Source organism: Camelus ferus, chromosome 18 (assembly GCF_009834535.1).
Source record: "Camelus ferus isolate YT-003-E chromosome 18, BCGSAC_Cfer_1.0, whole genome shotgun sequence".
NCBI classification, from domain to species: domain Eukaryota; kingdom Metazoa; phylum Chordata; class Mammalia; order Artiodactyla; family Camelidae; genus Camelus; species Camelus ferus.
In genome coordinates this window covers 37,496,961-37,515,217 of record NC_045713.1, presented here as the reverse complement: position 1 = coordinate 37,515,217, position 18,257 = coordinate 37,496,961, and the positions used below count along the sequence as shown (strand labels likewise).

The 18,257-nt window shown below is 40.0% G+C and overlaps 1 pseudogene; it reads left to right on the top strand.

Moving 5' to 3' along the window:
* Window positions 1–15,981: 15,981 nt before the first annotated feature.
* LOC116657434 lies at window positions 15,982–17,167 on the top strand (annotated as a pseudogene).
* Window positions 17,168–18,257: the final 1,090 nt, after the last annotated feature.

Genomic DNA, 18,257 nt, shown 5'->3' with positions numbered 1-18,257 from the left:
AAATGTCCCTTAGAGAAATGTACTGACTAAACATGCCCCAACCCTTGCATAACTCAATCCTCTTAGTGTGTTAATCTACCAGAACAAGATAAAATAAATACATATATGTGTTTGTGAATGAATATTAATGCTAATGAATATAGTGAAAATTGTAATTCCGTGTGCTTTGCCTAAGCTTTCCTCTCAAAGGTATTGTGCTTGTGGAAATAATTATTCACCAATCTGATTTGAAACAAACATGGCAGATGGTCAACACATGCTTAACATGATAGTGACAGGTTATTTAAGTGAGGAAAATGCTGTATTTCCAAATGCTGTGAGACAAATATTTTTGAGAAGAGAATTTGAGAACAAAATGTGTATGTTTAATACACAGAATCATATAAAAACAGGCACAAATGATATCCGCGTCTTTGCATTTTACATAGCTTTCATAGTGCACATCATTCAAATGATGAGTACAATTCTTAAAAATAAGCAATCACAAACTTTTTAAGGAAGATTTTGCAAAAGGGCTGAACTATGATATAATTTGGTACTAACAATCCACAAAGGAATTGAACATACTGACACTTAATCAAGTTTAGTAATATTAAAATTAAAAAGGTGACTGGGGCTTTGGAACTAAAAGAAAAAAGATATGTTTAATGCATTTAGAGGTTTTGATTATAAAATCATATGCTTGGTTGATTGAAGGTTATTTTCAATCAAAATATTATGGAGTGCACAAACTTGCGTGCAGATTTCTAATTTCATGTTCTCTGCTGAACAAATATGACTTCTCTAAGAGTACTACATGTTGTTAAAATAAACTGGGCAAAGACAGAATACAGGTTTGACCTGGTTAAATAGGAGTTATACGTAACGATGATTCAGGTTTAACTTATACTGCAAAAGGAAACACGTTGTCGTATATCATAGGATCTACAATGTTATCTAGTTTAAGACATATTATTTTAATCATCATTAATAAAAAAAGCTTGCAATTAGAATTATAAATTATCACTGATTTTTACTATCCATTATGATTTAATAAACTTTAAAATGTAAGAAAGTATATATTAGAATTGACAAAATACAGTGTTTGTACCAGAAATAAATTAGTTATAAAGAAACATGAGTGTCACTGGGGCACATGAGCCCCAATTATCTAACTGGGATGTTTGTGTTTCTTTCCTTTTTTACTTTCTCCAAGTTAACACAACTGTACTTGTGTTAATGATGCCAAAGTTCCTAAGTGTTATGGGTTGAATTATGTTGCCCCCAAAGATGGTGAAGTTCTAACTTCGCAGTACCTGTAAGTGTAAAGTTTTCTTGAAATAGCATCTTTGTAGATGATCAAGTTAAGACGAGGTGATTAAAGTAGGCGCTAATCCAATATGACCGTGTCCTTATAAAAAGGGGAAATTTGGACATTTGAAATAGATGCACACAGGGAGAACTCCACGTAAAGATGAAGGCAAAGATTGTAGTGATGCATCTACATGTCAAAGAATGAAAAAGACTGTCAGCAAACCACGAACGCTAGAAAGACATGGATAAATTCTCTTACATAGTTCTCAGTAGTAACCAGCACTGCTGACAATTTGATTTCAGACTTCTATCCTCCAGAACTGTTAGACAATAAATTGTTTAGCCACCCAGTTTGTGGTGCTTTGCTATGACTGTATTAGAAAATCAATACATTAGGATAACTTTAGCAAAATGTTTGTGGTGCTATTGTTTGAATAACAAAAAATAATTACAATTTATTTCTTATTATTCTTCAGTCAGGCAAGTAACTTAATCAGAACCCCAATATCTCCAGCATTTTTATATATTGCCTACTATTACTCTCCTCCGGCAAAATGATTATATATTTTAAAAGTTATGAATAAAGGATCTGAGAAATTAAAATATTTACTACTACTACTACTAAGCAGGCAAATAAAAAATAAAAATCTAAAATCCTATGTTTCCTAATTGGCTAATATTTATCAGAGTGAAAGTTTCCAGAAATGCCTTATGCTACATACTGAAACAATTTTACTTATTTTAACATGTATATGTCTCTGTGTATGCACACGTGCCTGCGTGTGTGTTTGTGTCTGTAGGTGTTTGTGTGTTGAGGAAGGTGGAAAGATCTACATCTTCAGATTTCCTTTTTCCACTGTATCATTTTCTTTTGTGTTGGTTTGGTTTGGGTTTTGTTTTCCTTCATGTGGCCTATTCTCCAGATCTTCATTAATTAGCTTTTCCTTAAATCACATGTTGATTACATTAGAGTTAGATGATTTGTGCATCTTAAAAGAACAGCTGTGCCTTACACTTAGTTTTTCTCTCTTTATACACAGAAAGTATAAGGGGAAAAAGACTTTTCCTCTACCCTCTTGGGTTCTACAGGGGAGGACAAATAATTTTCTTTCTACCCTTCTGAGTTTGGGCTGAGACCACTGTAATAAACACAGGTTTCCAAGAGAAAAACAAGCAGAAGTTTATTGACATGTACACCTCATGTATATATGGGAGATACCCAAGGGAAAATGAGTAATTCAAAGAGACAATTTAGAATTCCAGCTTATATAGCATCTTCAACAAAGAATAAACTTTGTGGAGAAATGACAGGACAGCAGAAAGAAGGTTCAGGCCTCCAGGGGTTGAAATAAAGGCTGTTTAGTAAAGTTTGTTATGCAGATTGCTCTGGTCCCAAAACTCAGAAGGGTAGAAAGAAAATTATTTGTCCTTCCCTGTAGAGCCCAGAGGGATAGAGGAAGTCTTTTTCCCCTTATGGGAAAATGGGGTGTCTACTGGTGTGATTAACTTCTGTCCTTTTTGGTAGAAATGGGAGAAGGAATGGCTGTGAAAATGTATGCCCTGCTTTTTAAGCAAATAGGGGAAGGTGGGAGTTTTCTTGTATCCTCAACTCAAAAGAATTCTTATGCCCAAATCATACATCTGGGGGTGGCACACTCTGCTACACTTCACTTCAAAAGCTGACTCTATGAAATAAGCAACAAAGCAAATTAACAGGAGTCTAGATTCACAAATTTATTATTTTAAATACTGCATATACAAGGAGTTTCACAGGAAAAAAGAAAAGTACCCCCCCCCCGCAAAAGGAGTGAGATTTGAGAGCTTATATACCACCTTAATAGGGGAAGGGAATAGGGGGGGATGTGGGAAATCTAGGGGAGAATAAAAAGGTTTTTTTGAAAGACAAACAGACCCTTTCTAAAGCCTTTTTATTTGTTTATTTTGCTTTATTTAACTTTCCTGCAGAAGCTTTATTGTTTCCATTTGGGCCATGGCTTGGGCGGGGCTCCACGATGGTTACAAGCTGCCTGGTGGCTGCAGGGAGAAAGGCTCAAGCAAGAAGCCCTGACACCAGGGGAACGCAGAGGCGCCCCTCAAAGGCTCCGGAGCTCCCGAGGCTCCAGTACTGCTAGAGGATGAGGCTTTGGAAGAGATACTCGCCCTGCCCACCCTGGGCTCAGCAGACTGAGAGATTACTCAGAGGGTTGCCCACCATGAGGATGCCCTCCACCGACTCGCCTAGGCGGCCGCTCCGGGAAGCCGTGGGAGGGGGCGGGGCCAGGCAGCCGCCCGGGAAGCCGCGGGAGGGGGCGGGGCCAGGCAGCCGCCCCGGGAAGCCGCGGGAGGGGGCGGGGCCAGGCACCCGCCCCGGGAAGCCGCGGGAGGGGACGCGGCTAGGCACCCGCCCGGGGAAAGTGTGGGGCCGGGCGGCTCCCGCAGGGCGGCGAGGAGGGGGCGGGGCCGGGTGGCTCCAGAAGGGCCGAGGGGGCTTTCGCGGCTTCCAGGGTTGTCGTCCGCTTGTCTTGGGGCTGCTTCCGTACCGTACTTTCTGGAACAAGGCAGGCCGCCTCGCTGCGCTGGCGTTTTCACCCTGAGACTCAGCCAGCTCCCCGGGGTGGGGTCGCGGTGGAGACAGAGCTGGGCGAGGTGAGTGCGGGGGACCTACGGGCGCCCGTGACCCGCCGGGTGGGCGGCCTCCGCGCGCGGGGTCGTCCCGCCGAGGCCGGGAGCTCAGGGCCGCTTGGCACGAAAGAGCGGACTTTCTGGTGCCAGAGACAGAGAAGGGCCCAGAAGGTTGTCCTCGAGGTGGTGACTGGAAAGGAGGTAGGAGGCTGGAAAGAGGGGCGTCCCCGGTGAGACACGCCCCAACACAGCGGGACCCTCAGGCGCTCTCAGGTGCTCATTCCCTGAGATAAATTTATCAAATTGAGGGTGAAGACATAGCACAACGTTACAATATATTTACCATTATTTCCTCACTGAAACGTAGCACGTTCTTTATAAGCGCTACTGATGATGGAACACGTCTCTTTTCATTAAATATATGTATATATAATTTCAACAAATAATTACAAAACCCGAAAATGTTGCTAGCTGCCACACAAGACAGCAAAAGGATGGCACAGTCCATAAAAACTAACTACGAAAAAAATTTAAAATACAACTGGAAATTTTAAATTTATATTCAGCATCTCAGTATTTGAGGACATTTATGAGAGTAGAAGACAGTGATTGGTTATTGGAACTATAATTTGTAGCCTTGATAGAACTGACAGAGTATTTAAAAATATCAACTCTTTGGGGAATCTTTTAGTTTGTATTATTTTTGAAGCTCTTTCTCCAGGCACTGATACCGAAGGATAAAGAAACAGTTCAAATGACAGCCACTTCGCAAGGCTTTGTAAAACTCGTGAAAAATATATTTGAAAAGAAAGAAAAACTCAAGTTATCCCGGAAGTAAATGCTAGTGGGTTCTGTTAATTATTTTTTTTTCCTCATCTGAGAAGTTTGGGAAGGGAGCATGAATTGAAATGGGTTGCTAGTTTTGGTTATAATTCAAGGGGCTTTATAATAAAAATTAAATGGGGTTAGAATTTTTAAGTATAACCGGAAAGGCTCTAAAGCAAATGTTTGTGTTACTAAAATAGAAACTTAAAAATGATTACTAGTAACTACTTTTGATATTCAGAATTCAAATAATTTTTTCCCTTGTATCCTCCCATCTTTCTAACATGAAATGAATAAAGTATTTTGAGATTTTATGCATGTATGATAAATATATTCATATACAACTTTGGTATTTAATAACTAAAATTTTTAGAATGTCACCATATGTATCACATAGAAACATACAAATTTTTGATTAAATGTATTTTCTTCTACAAGTTAATGAAAGCTTTAAGATTCTCATTCCCAGGGCTGTAATAAAGCAGGAAATTTAGCCCCACAGTATTAAAAAAGGACATCAACTTGATTAATTAATTTTATAAAATGAAAGTATATGAGATTACATATCTTTTGAGTTGAATTTTTATTTCAGCTCCTATTCTGTATTTTTATTTATTAAATAGCCTTAACTCTCAGGCTCTTTGGTTTGTAATCTTGTTTAATGATCTTACAACTGTGTCTTTATTAGTTAGTGTTTGAAAGTCTAAAAGGAGTGAAAAAGGAACCAATTATTCTATTTTCAATTCTAACCTATTGTGTGTGTGTGTGTGTGTGTGTGTGTGTGTGTGTGTGTGTATAGCAAATGCCTAGTAGATTAGAATTTAAACTCATCCTAACTATTGATGAAAGTTGTGTTCCATTCCTTGTAATGTTGGCTTTGTTTGGTGTGAAAAGTACTAAGACAGCAGATTCTCAAGCTGTAACATACCAGCAAGAGAGAACAACCTTTGAAATAGTTTTCAGAAGCCAGAAAGAACACCTACATAACCTTGCACCGTGTACCTGGCTTGCATATCAAGCACTGAGTGAAGATTTGATTCCTGCTGTTTCAGTTGTCCTACAGTAACAGCCCCTGCCTGCAGTAATAGCCCTTGCCACTGTTAATATAAAAAAGACTTCCAAAATGCATCTCTCTGAGCTATATAGTCTCGCAGCAGAAATAACTTTTTAAAAGTTAGAGTAGATGTCCTTTCTCATGGTGGTTTTCTAAGACCAGATTATATACCTTTGTGGTTTAAATTAATGAGTTTCAGAGTACTTTGTATTTTGGGAAGTGACAATATTTTACAAGTGCCCACCATGTGGAACAAGGTGATCAAAATGAATTAAGGTGGTTGGGTGTTAGAAAAATCATGGTAGTATTTTCTCACTTTTTTCTAGTTTTATCCAGATATAATTGGTATATAACACTGTATAAATTTAAGGTGCATAGCAGAATGATTTGATATATGTATATATTGCTGGATGATTACCACAGTTCGTTTTGTACCATCCATCACCTCACATAGTTACAGATTTTTTTCTTGTGATGAGAACTTTAAGATATGCTCTCCTAGCAAATTTCAAATATACAACACAGTATTAACAGCATCCTCCAAACATTTCAACTTGTTTTAATGTGAAATATAACTCATATGTAACCATGAGATATGTAGATAAATATGGATACAGATGTAGTTCTAGATACAAATACAGATATAGAATCAAGGTTTCTTTTAGAATTCAGAAGCCTCTCCATATATTCTAAGAATACCAAAAGTCAGAGTAGCCAGCAGAACGAAGACAGATATTCTTGACAAATCTGTAGAAAGTTGCTGCAATTTATAAGAATATGTAGGCAGTCCTCACAAACTTCCTTGTTTGGGCCACAAAAGTGAGCAGTTTTCTAGGTAGCCAGCTCTGCAATTCGTATCTGTAACTGCCTCAGTAACCCCTTCTTCCCTCCTGAGAGACACGTTTTGTGATGCCACTTCTCACTGACAAAATTTAGAAGAGAATAAAGTGATGGTGAACTGCCCAGAGACTATCCAGGACAGACACACATACACAGAGTACTGCAAAATAGAAACTGCTGAGCAGTAAATTAAAAAGCAGTCAGCAGTGTATCACTCAGATAAAAAATAAGTAGCAGTTGCATTTCCAGCATCCATGAAGATCCTCTCATGATCCCTCGTAACTATTCTCTTTCCACCCAAGAGGTAATCATAAGGAGGAGTTATATAGTAATCATGTGCTTCTCTCAAGTCTGAAGTATGTTTATTAAATGAGTTAAGCAACTAGATTTAAATTTAGAGGGGATAATCTCAGTGTAATTTTTACCAAATGATTTTAACCTCCAAGGAAACCAGTTTCTTCATCTATACGACAAAGAACTTGGTACTGATTTCTTAGAGGAGATCTGAGAATTTAAATGAGAGAATAAGTATCAAAACAAACAAACAAACAAAAACCCCGCTATCATTTTTCCTGCTAAATAATATGTGCCTAACAAGTATATATTTTCAGGAAATACATATTTTTTTTGTCTGTGAGTCATTGTAGAGATTATCAACTCCCTGTATCAGCAGTGCACAGGAAGACATTTCTAGTTCTGGTAGGCTATGTCAAAATGTACCCATCTGATTCAGTTTTACCTTTTGTCATATTTTATAAAACATTCTGTTTCTACAGGCTTACATAAAACCAGATTATATTTTACTTAAGGAATATAAATTCATATATTACCCAATACTCGATTAATAGAAGAGAAAATGTTTCTACAGCCAATAAAACAATTTGTATTTAAATGATTTAAAAATTCAATTTACAGTATAATTCTAAGCTCCCAATATTAAAATATTTACCTATTAGCATTATCGTTAAATGACCTCTGGTTGGTTTCTTTGGATGATGTGTTTAGAGCTTATATTATAGGTTCTGATTAAGCAAACAATCGTTAAGAATACTTACTTATTTTGTTTAATAACCTACCTTGGGTAGTAGCTTGAATAGAGATTAAGAACATAACTTCTAGATCCAGACTTCCTGGTTTGAATATTGGCCTGGGCAATGACTAGTTTGATGTCCCTGAGTAGTTACTTAAAATTCACGTTTCTTGATTTTATGTCATAAATTTTTTTGAAGATTAAATGAGTTAAAATATCCAAAAGTGGAACATAAGACTTTTTGTGAAAACTCTAGCTCCTGTCACGTAATTTTTTTCCGATCATTCCTACTCCTCATTTAAGAAAAATTTTATATCTTAGAATGAGCTATTACTTACAAAATATATAAACCACATGGCAAAGCTCTTTGTCAAAAGCTACCCAAGGGCATATTATGGAGTTTTCCTTGAAACATTGATAAAGGAATTTTTTTTTAGTATATTCATATCAATTTTCTTTCTTCTTATTGAAGTATAGTCAGTTTATGATGTATCAGTTTCTGGTGTACTGCATAGCAATTCAGTCATACATGAACATACACATATTCATTTTTATATTCTTTTTCATTATAGGCTACTAGTAAGCAATTTTTGATTCAATGAAGACAAGTTAAAAGCTTTGGAATTTTGTTAATTAAAACTCCTCTCTGGCCACCAGTTGTATCTTTTAATGGATTCAGATCAAATGGTGCAAGGCTGTCGACTTCTATCTTGGATAGAAAAGCTGGAAAAAAAGTGTCACGTGAATTTTAACAATAAGAACAAGTCACATAATATGCTACATCATGATTACAGGGAGCAAAAGTCATAGAACAACCAATTAGATTAGAACTGAAGGAAAGAAAACAGTTTCAAAGGAGGTACGGGATGTGAGCATTAGCCAGTCTGTGGCAATAAGAAAAAGACGAGGTCTCCAGACAAGTAGATGGAAAGAATTCAGCCATTGTTTTGAATGAATTACTAAAGGCCGCGTGTGAAATAGCATGAGGATACAGAATCCCAAAATGTTGAGGGCAGAACGGGAGTTTGCCCACACTCAGGCTCATTTCTGTAGAACATGCTAGATCTTCACAAAGACCGGGACAAGGCGGCATGTGAGACAATGCTTTCCTTGGTGATGCGAGGCTGAATGAGTGGCAGGACCACTGTTACTCTATCTGGTACCTCCTCCACTAAAGAACAAAATGCTAAAGTATTAGTAAAGGGGAAGGCAGCAGATGTTTTTTCCCAAGAGCATACGTAAAGACCAATTGCATCTTGAAGAGAGAAAAGAAAAAAAAAGGAAAAGAAAAGGAAAGAAAAATACCCTCTCCTCTTGGAGAAAGAGCAGGAAACCCTCCTATGCCCAGACCACTGGGGGTCTCCTGCTGTTCTAATGTGTTTATGTGGGACCAATCCAAAAATACCCATCACCTTGTGTGCACTGTTTGTGCGCAAAAGGGATCCAGAAATACTCAGCCTCTGACAAATTTCCTTTTCCAGCGTTAGGCCATTGAGGAATTGTAGAGAGAGGTTATGCCTTTTTTTTCCTTCTACTGATCTCTTTATCCCATGAGGTATCCAGCAGTTGAAGAGCCTAGATGTCAGTCAGCAATATGCATTATGATCATTCCCACTGAGGTTAAAGAGACAACTAGAAATAAGATCAAATGTAAATAAGGCAAAACATTAGAATGATACCTGAGTGCTATCTGCAAGTATTCAGACATTTCCGTGCTTCTCCTATACATTCACCATGCTACTTTCCTTAAAAAGTATCATGGTCTTAAAACTAAAAAAAAAAAAATCTGAGGAGTTCGATTTTAGGAACATTATTACCATTATGGCCACTAGCCATATAAATGTATTAACTTTATAGCAAACTCACTAGGATATAGTGTTCAAAAATGTCAAATAACTTGAAAGACTTTGAATATAATTCTGAAGAGATTTCATGGAAAATAATCGAATAATTATTTAAAATTAAGTTTTGTGAAGTTTTAGGGGAATAAAAAGATGCCAAAATTGATTCACAGTAAACTAATAATACTAAACTTCTTTCTTTCACTATTCACCACTCCCTTGATATGTTCTCTTCTTTGCCTACAAATATTAGATCCCATGTGGGTGCACTCCCTTACTAACATCATTAATACTTCTGACTTAATACTTTAATTAATTAATTAATTAATAGTTGCTCACTAATCATATCAACTTGACAAAGTCCTAACTTTAGTTAAGCTCAGCAATCTGCTTTCAAGAAGCTATATTACCCAAAAACATCTCAAAACTACGTTACGTGGTCTCTTTAAACTCGTGACCGTCAGCCTTATATTGGCACTCAGCACTAATAAATTACCACTAGATTTCTATAGTGAATTCGTTTTCACATTTGCCATACCCAGAATCACTTCTCAATATGATCTCACTTCTGTTTTCTGATGGTAATGTCATCTTTGTTGATAGACAGATCCGGATCATGTGGAAGATTAGTTCCTTCCCCTCTTGGGAGTTCATTGTAGAACTCTGTGCTGGGCAGCAGAGGGCCTTGGCTGATGTCACCCCACCACCCCCCCACCCCCCGCGAGGACCCGGCTCTCACCGCGGCCCTCACTGCGCAGAACTCGGGCCCGAGTGTGCACACTGTCTGGTGTTCTTTAGGCTACCCCGAGATATTTTTTGTTTGTTTGTTACTTAGGGAAAATAGAAGTTCTGTGGCCCAGCTTAGGCTGACCTGTAAGTGTGTAACACAGTGCAGGGCAGAGCGCCCTGTGGCCGGGCCCACCTGCAGCCCACCCGTGATCCTCGCTGCTGGGCCCTTGGCCTGTCTGGGTGTGGGGCCGCTCTGCGCCACCTGGGCTGTGGGATGACCAAAGGTGTGGGGTTGGGTGCACGCTAACATGTTTCTGCTATAAGGTTTCCTTCCAAAAACCTTAGGTAGCATCTGCTCTTTAAGGCAGTGTGTTCGAGATGCCCTTGGTTGACAACTTATTTTTTTTCTTTTTTTTAATTGAGAAAATAGAAACAGTCTGTTGGGAACTCACTTACCTTTCTTCAGTTAAACCTGCCAAGAGAAGCAGTTTAGCCGAGGGCTTAGCGGCATGCTTTCTGGAGCCCACCTGATGGGCTTTGAATCCCGCCGCCCAGCCATCAGCTGTGCAGCCTTAAGCAAAATGCTTTTCTTTTGTGTGTCTCAGTTTCCTTATCCATGTACAGTACAGAGATAACACTTTGCAGGGTTGTAATGAGGATTCAGTTAACAGACGTATACTGCTTAAAACAGTCTTACATATAATAAACCAGTATTAGTTTTTGTTAAATAAATAATGCCTATCTACAACTAAAGTGGAAGCCTGTGTGTTTCTAACCATTACAGTGAGGAATGGATGGGCTCGTCCTCTCAAAGGCCGCCTCCACGGTTGGTTCTGGATCAGAGCCTACTGAGAACTTCATTCTTGCATGCCATGAATTTTTCTAACTCTGGGTCTTTCTGACTGGCATAAAATTGTTCTTATTGTCTCCCAAATTAATTACCTCTTATCCTCTCCGCCTACCTTAATTGTCCTCTTTGACAATAAGTTCATAAAAATAGATTACTTGTGGCAAATTGCATTTTGCAAAATTGTCCTTAGCAATATTTCTGGATTCTCTCCAGAATGTTACTGGTCTCATCAAGGGGTAGATTCCTCCCCACCTTTCCTTGGACTCAGTGGGGTTTCGTTTCTGCATCTATACATAGAATGTTGGAGGGGATATTGCGTGACTTCTGAGCATAGAGGATAAAAGATGATATGCTTTCACCTGATGCTCTCTCTTGGGATATTTACCCTGTGGTCCAGCCATCCTGTAGTGAAGAAGCCCAGGCAATACGGCATTGCCAAGTTTAGGAGATCTTGTTCAACAGCCCCAACTAGCGTTAGCCTCCAGAGAGCTTCATCCTCCAAACATGTGAACAGGGAAAGCTTCAGATAATTCCTTCCCTCAGCCTTTGAATCTTCTAGTTTGAGGTCCCACGTATTACGGAGCAGAGACAAACTATCTCTGTCATGACCTGTTCAAAATCCTGACCCACAAAATCCATGTGCATAATAAATCATTGCTTTATGGCGCTGACTTGTGAGGCAATCTGTTACACAGCCACAATAACTGGAGCATTTGATTATAATAATTAGAGTGACTCTACATCAGGGCGTGGAAATTTCCATTAGGAAATGTCAAGTTGATGGAGATACGGAAATTGTAAAAGACAAGTTAAAATAAATGAAGAAATCACCCAGAGGTTCTGAAATCCCTCTGATAGAATTTCTAGGAAAAGATTATGAAAAAAGCAATTAGAAATAAATAAAAGAAGGATTCCCTAAAGGTGAAGAAAGACTCTTCGTTTTATGCGGGATGTACAGGTTTGGCCATTATTATATCTTAAATTATTCAACCTACATGATTAGAAAATCTATTAATGGTAATTTTATTCTTTCTACTTTTAGGTTTTAAAAAGTTATTTTAAACTTTCTCATACTCAGGCTGTGTTTAGCGTGTAATATAAATTAAAATAAAAATTCAAAACAAGTGTAGTAAAGTTTCAAAGAGTCTGTAGTAGAGCACTGTATCAAGTTTATTTTACTTGAAACACTGTCATTTTAGAATGTCTATCTGATTGCTGTGATTCTAAAAAAATGTAAGCATCCTTCTTTGTATGATTCTTGACATTTGATATATTGATTATCGACTTTGACAAGAAAATTAGTTTTAGCTTTCAAAAAGGACATTGTTTATTCATAATTCATAAACACTAATTTAAGTTTTTAAAAATTCTCTGTCTTAAAGCCAATGATGATGGATTTATATAATTTTCTATTTTCTTTGAATAATCTCTTTATAGCAATTTTTCCCTTAATATTTTGGATGGAATACTAGAAACTACATACTTGTTTTGCTAGTGACAGATATATAATTAGTCATTACTTTTACCTACATAATTTGGTGTATCTCCAAAATTCTCAATTAAATAATTTTATAATTAAGTGTAAATGGAAACATCCTCGTATCATGATATATGGACCATTTCAAGATTTTGGTATCACTCTAATACTTACCATTATTAATAACAGCACTACCTGTACATTGGTGATTTTTAGTAGCCCTGCTTGTAGAAAACTACTTCTGTTTTCCAGTTTGCCTTTTGTTTGTAACTGCGTAACAACAACTCTTTGATCTGCTCAGGACCTTGGGTGTGCTGACCTTAGTCACATTTCCTCTCCCCCTCCCCGCCCTTCATGCCCTCTCTTCTCTCTCACACAATTGTTTTTCATGTCCCAAGGCTAGGGTCACTTTCATGCATACTTTCCTCTCTCTGGCTTCTTTGTTCTTCTGTTACAGATGCAAGGTCAATACCTCATGCTGGTTAAACTTGAAATGGATGCCAAGTTCATGTCTACACATGAAGGGTGAGCAGGTCAATACGACTGGGAAAAAACAAACACCCAAACATGGTGACTCATCTCATTTTAGATTTTAACCACATCCTTCTCGTGGTCCTCAGAAACCTCAAGTGGCCATGTTCCATTTCTCGAGACAGCTCATCATCAAATATTATCAGATAACGTCACATGTTTTCATCTTTTCTCAAATTCCAGTGTCCTCTCTCTCATTTTTATTTCAGCTATGATCTTGCTCCTTATTGCAATAAAAAACAAAAGCAGAGAAGGCTGTCATCGTCACACTACCAGAAATAACAACTGCTTGTATCTCTTTTCATAGTCTCTGTCTTCCCTCATATTAGAATAAATAAATTGTTCCTTTTCCTTTCAGAATCAAGCCTTCAGTTGGGTTTGTAATCTCTTCTCCTTCCCTGTGCCTGAGATACTGTTCTATAATTATTTCTTCTCTCTTTTGTTGGCCTTCTCTACTTGATCGTACTCATATAAACAAACAAAAAAAATACAAAATATTCCTTCTTTAATAAAACACCTTTTTTCACCTTTTAACAAACCCCAGCTATTGGAATGGTCCTCAGCTCCTTTTTAGATCATAACCATCAAATACTTGGCTACGTTTATAGCCTCCACCTCTTTACCTCTGATTCTACCTTGAACACACCACCACGTCCACAAAATGACCCTTGTGAAGATTACCACTAATGACTACGCTTCCTAAATGGTGAGTTCTCAGAACTCAAAACAAGATGAGCAGAAGCTCTTCAAGAATTATTATACCTTCCTTCTAGACACACTTCTTTCAATTAATTGCCAGGATGCTACCCTCTCCAAATGTTCTTTTTAATTTGTATGATATCTACGTGTGTAAATAAAAGATATCTTCTTAAAACTTAAAAGAACTACTTACTAGATTATAAATTTAACTAAACTTCTGCACAACACTATGCAAGAATACAAAATTTAACTCTGCTCATGTATGAATATTTACAGTTTGGTAATTGATAAATTTTCCAAGATTTATTTTAACTTTTGCAGTAAATGATAATAACACATCAAATAGTTCATTTTGTTATCAACGTCATTCTTTCTTACTTATTTTTGAAAGAAAATTGCATGTTTAATAGAGAAAGTGTCATAAGAGAATTGTTTAAATCTCCAAATAAGATCTCTAGTCAAAAGTCCCTACTGAATTCAAAAGACTTAAAATTTATTTTGCTCTAATCTTTAACATGAATGAGATTTTTTTCCCTCTATAATGCAAACAAATTTGGGGAAGCAGGGATAAGAATCACATCGTTAGACTGCTCTCTACCTTTCCTTTTATTTTCTGCAAGGATTCAGGTAGCAATAATGTAATTTAAGGATATCAAAAATCAATTGTTTTAAGTGGTCTATTCAGTTGATTCTGCCAAATATTCTGGCAGATTCACTCTACTTCCTTTGTGCACAACTTTTCTTTCTCTTTTATGTGGTACTCAAAAGGCAGATGTAATTCTGTATCTATGTTTATTTTTTTCCTAGAATTGATACCACTTTGTGGATATACATCCTTCTCTCGTGTTGGATCAGGTGCATTAAAAGAATAAGAAGAACTATGAATGGGTGCTAAAAATGTGACTATGAGATTAAACAAATAAAGAGGCATTCCCCATTAAGCATACTTTCTCCTCACTTAAAAAAACAAAAACTTTTAAAAAATAACATTTTTTATTTTAAAATTTCATTTTTCTGTTTTTTTTTCACATTGAACTGTATATATATTCCATCCAGAAACCTCTAGAAAATAATAGATGCATACAAGTGGTTGACAGCAAAAGATCAATAAAACATTGAACAAAACTGTTTTTCATAAGATTTTATTTTGTTCTTTGACCAACAGAGGAATTGAGAGTGGAGGAAAGAAGCAGATGAGCTATTTGAATTAGAGAGTACTTAAATTAAAAACTAGAAGTTGAGTCCGTTAAAAAAAAAAGTTGACTCTGTAGATCATATGGCTATTTGGAAAAGTAGGATCCACACAGGGAAGAGCAAGTGCAAAGGACCTGAGGTAGAATCATGCCTCCTGTGTTAGAGGAGGGGCAAGGAAGCCAAGAGGGACTGCAGCCTGCTGACCTGGAGCTGTGCAGGGTGTGATCCGTGAGGCAGAGAGGGGAGGGCAGATCATTGTCCGGGCTGTGACTTTTCTCATGCTGAACGTTACTCATTGTGTCTCCTCATGGTCATAGGACATTAGAAAACGTGAATTCCCCTTGAACACAAAATACAATGAAGCTTTTCTAGACCATAATTCCTGATCACAATCCTAAAAGTTCAGAGTTAGAAACTATATTAAAAACACTTAATCGTCCATAAATAAAGAACTATTTCCTAACTACGGATCAAAGAGGAAATTAACTATTGAATTTAAATATCTAGATAATAATAAAAAAGAATAGTAAAAATAACATGCATGGGTCACAACTAAACTATATTAAGAAAACAAATGTGTAAATAATTCACTATTTACAACCAGTATGCTTTATGTTTTACTGACTTACTATTTTAAAATAAAAATCTGAAAATGAGTGGGTTAATGATCCAATTTACGAAAAATATGAAATAAAAAATAGAAGTTAATTTTAAAAATCTAAAATAGTGAACTAAAAAATAATAATCAGCAAAAAGAGCAAAGGTTTTTAAAAATTTTGTTTCTTTATAACACTGAAACATACAAAAACCTGGAAAATTTAAATAAAAAGAAAATAAAAACATGATATTCACTATTGTAAAGATTTCCCCACATTTAAAATTATGCAAGTACAATTTAGAAACGTTTGTAGAACCAAAAATCGTGTAAGTTTTAAACTATAGATTTTTACGAACCGGAGGCGGTGGCGGCGGGACCCCCAGGCCTGCTCCGGGGACATGAAAGTCGGCAGCGCGTTCCTGGGCGGCGGCGGCGGCGGCAGCGGCCGGAGATGGAGCCCAGCTTCCCGCCGGGGATGCTCAAGTTCAACCACCGGCTGGCCCCGGTGGCCAGCTTCGCCCCGCCCGCGGGCACGGCCGCCGAGACTCCCCCCACCCTGGCGCCCACCTCAGACGGGACTTTCAAGAAGGAGCCGGCGGCGCCCCGCGCGGCCTTCCCGGCGCAGAGGACCCCCGGGGGCTTCCTGCAGTCGCCGGTCAGCATCAAGCAGGACAAGCCGGCCGAGCCCGAGGAGCCGCCGGGCGCCCCCCTGCACCAGGGCTCCGGGGGCCTGTTCGCCGGGGCGGACGAGCGGGCGGCGGGGACCGGGGAGGCCACGGCGTCATCCAGGACCTGAGCGTCCTGCACCCGCCGGACCCGCACTCCCGCAACGTGCTGCTGGGCGGCGGCCGGACCGAGGACCCCCGTGGCCCCGAGGAGCCAAAGCCAGACGCGAGCGTCAAGAATGTGAAGAGGCCAAAGCCAGAATCTCAGGGAATCAAAGCCAAGAGGAAGCTGAGCGCATCTTCCAAACCGCCGCTGGTGGGAGACGGGGAAGGCGCCCTGCTCTCCCCCCGTCAGAAACCGCACATCTGCCATCACTGTAGCGCCGCTTTCCGGAGCTGCTACCACCTGCGGAGGCATGTCCTCATCCACACCGGGGAGCGGCCCTTCCAGCGCAGGCAGTGCAGCACGCAGCACGGGCTTCATCCACAAGTACCTGCTGCAGAGACACGAGAAGATCCAGTCCCGAGAAGACGTTCGGGCGCGCCGAGTGCAGCATGAAGTTCATCCAGAAGTACCACATGGAGAGACCCAAGAGGACGCACTGTGGAGAAAAGCCGAACCCGCATTATGTTTCCAGGCCCACATGTCCCCAAGCCGACCTCACGACCCTAAGCCCGCAACATGTCCCCAAGCACAAATCATCCCCTCTAGCCCGCATGATCTCCCAAGCCCACGTCATCTCCCAAAGCCTGCATCATCTCCCTTAGCCCACAGCGTATCTGCAAGACCGCTTCATCACCCCAAGCCCAAGTCATCTCCCATAGTCCAGTCATCTCCCCAAGCCTACATCATGTCTCCAACCCACATCTCCCCGAGCCCCCATCATCTCCATGAGCCCATGTCATCTCCCCGAGCCGGTGTCATGTCCCCGAGCCGATGCCATATAAGGGAGCCCACATCATCTCCACGTGCCGGGGTCATCTCCCTGAGCCCATGTAATCTCCCCAAGCCAACATCATCTCCCCAAGTCTGAATCATCTCTCCAAGCCCACATCATTCCAAACCCACATCTTCCCAAGCCTACATCAGCTCTCCAAGTCCACGTCATCTCCCTGAACTTGTCTTGTGTCCCCGAGCGGCGTCATGTCCCAGAGCCCGTGTCGTGTCAGTGAGGCCACATTATGTCCACAAGCCCCCAAAATGTCTGCGAGCCTGCATCATCTCCCCAAGCCCGCATCATCCCCCCAAGGCCAATAATTTCCCCAAGCCCGCATCATCTCCCCAAGCCTACATCATGTCCCCAAGCCCGCATCATCTCGCCAAACCCACATCATCTCCCCAAGCCCGCATCATCTCCCTAAGCCCAATCATCTCCCCAAGCCCAAATCTCCCAAAAGGCACATTATCTCCCCAAGCCCGCTTCATTTCTCAAGGATTCATCATCTAGCCGAGCCTGTGTCATGTCTGCAAGCCGGCGTAATATCTGCACACCTGCATCATTTACAGAGGCCTGCATCATCTCCCCAAGCCCACATCATCTCCCCAAGCCCACGTCATCTCCCTGAACCCGTGTCATGTCCTCGAGCCCAGGTTATGTCAGCGAGCCCATGTCATGTCTCCGAGCCTATAAAATGTCTGCAAGCCCGCGTCATCTCCTCGAGCCCCCATCATCTCCCTGAGCCCGCATCATCTCCCCGAGCCAACATCTCCCCAAGCCAACATCATCTCCCCGAATCTGAATCATCTCTCCAAGCCCACATTTTTCCAAACCCACATCTTCCCAAACCCACATCTTCCCAAGCCCACATCAGTTCTCCAAGTCCATGTCATCTCCCTGAACCTGTGTTGTGTCCCCGAGCCTGTGTCATGTCCCCAAGCCTGCATCATGTCCCCAAGCCGACATATCCCCAAGCCCACATTATCTCCCCGAGCCCTCATCGTGTTTCCAGGCCCACATGTCCCCAACCTGACCTCACCACCCTAACCCCGCTTCATCTCCCCAAGCCCA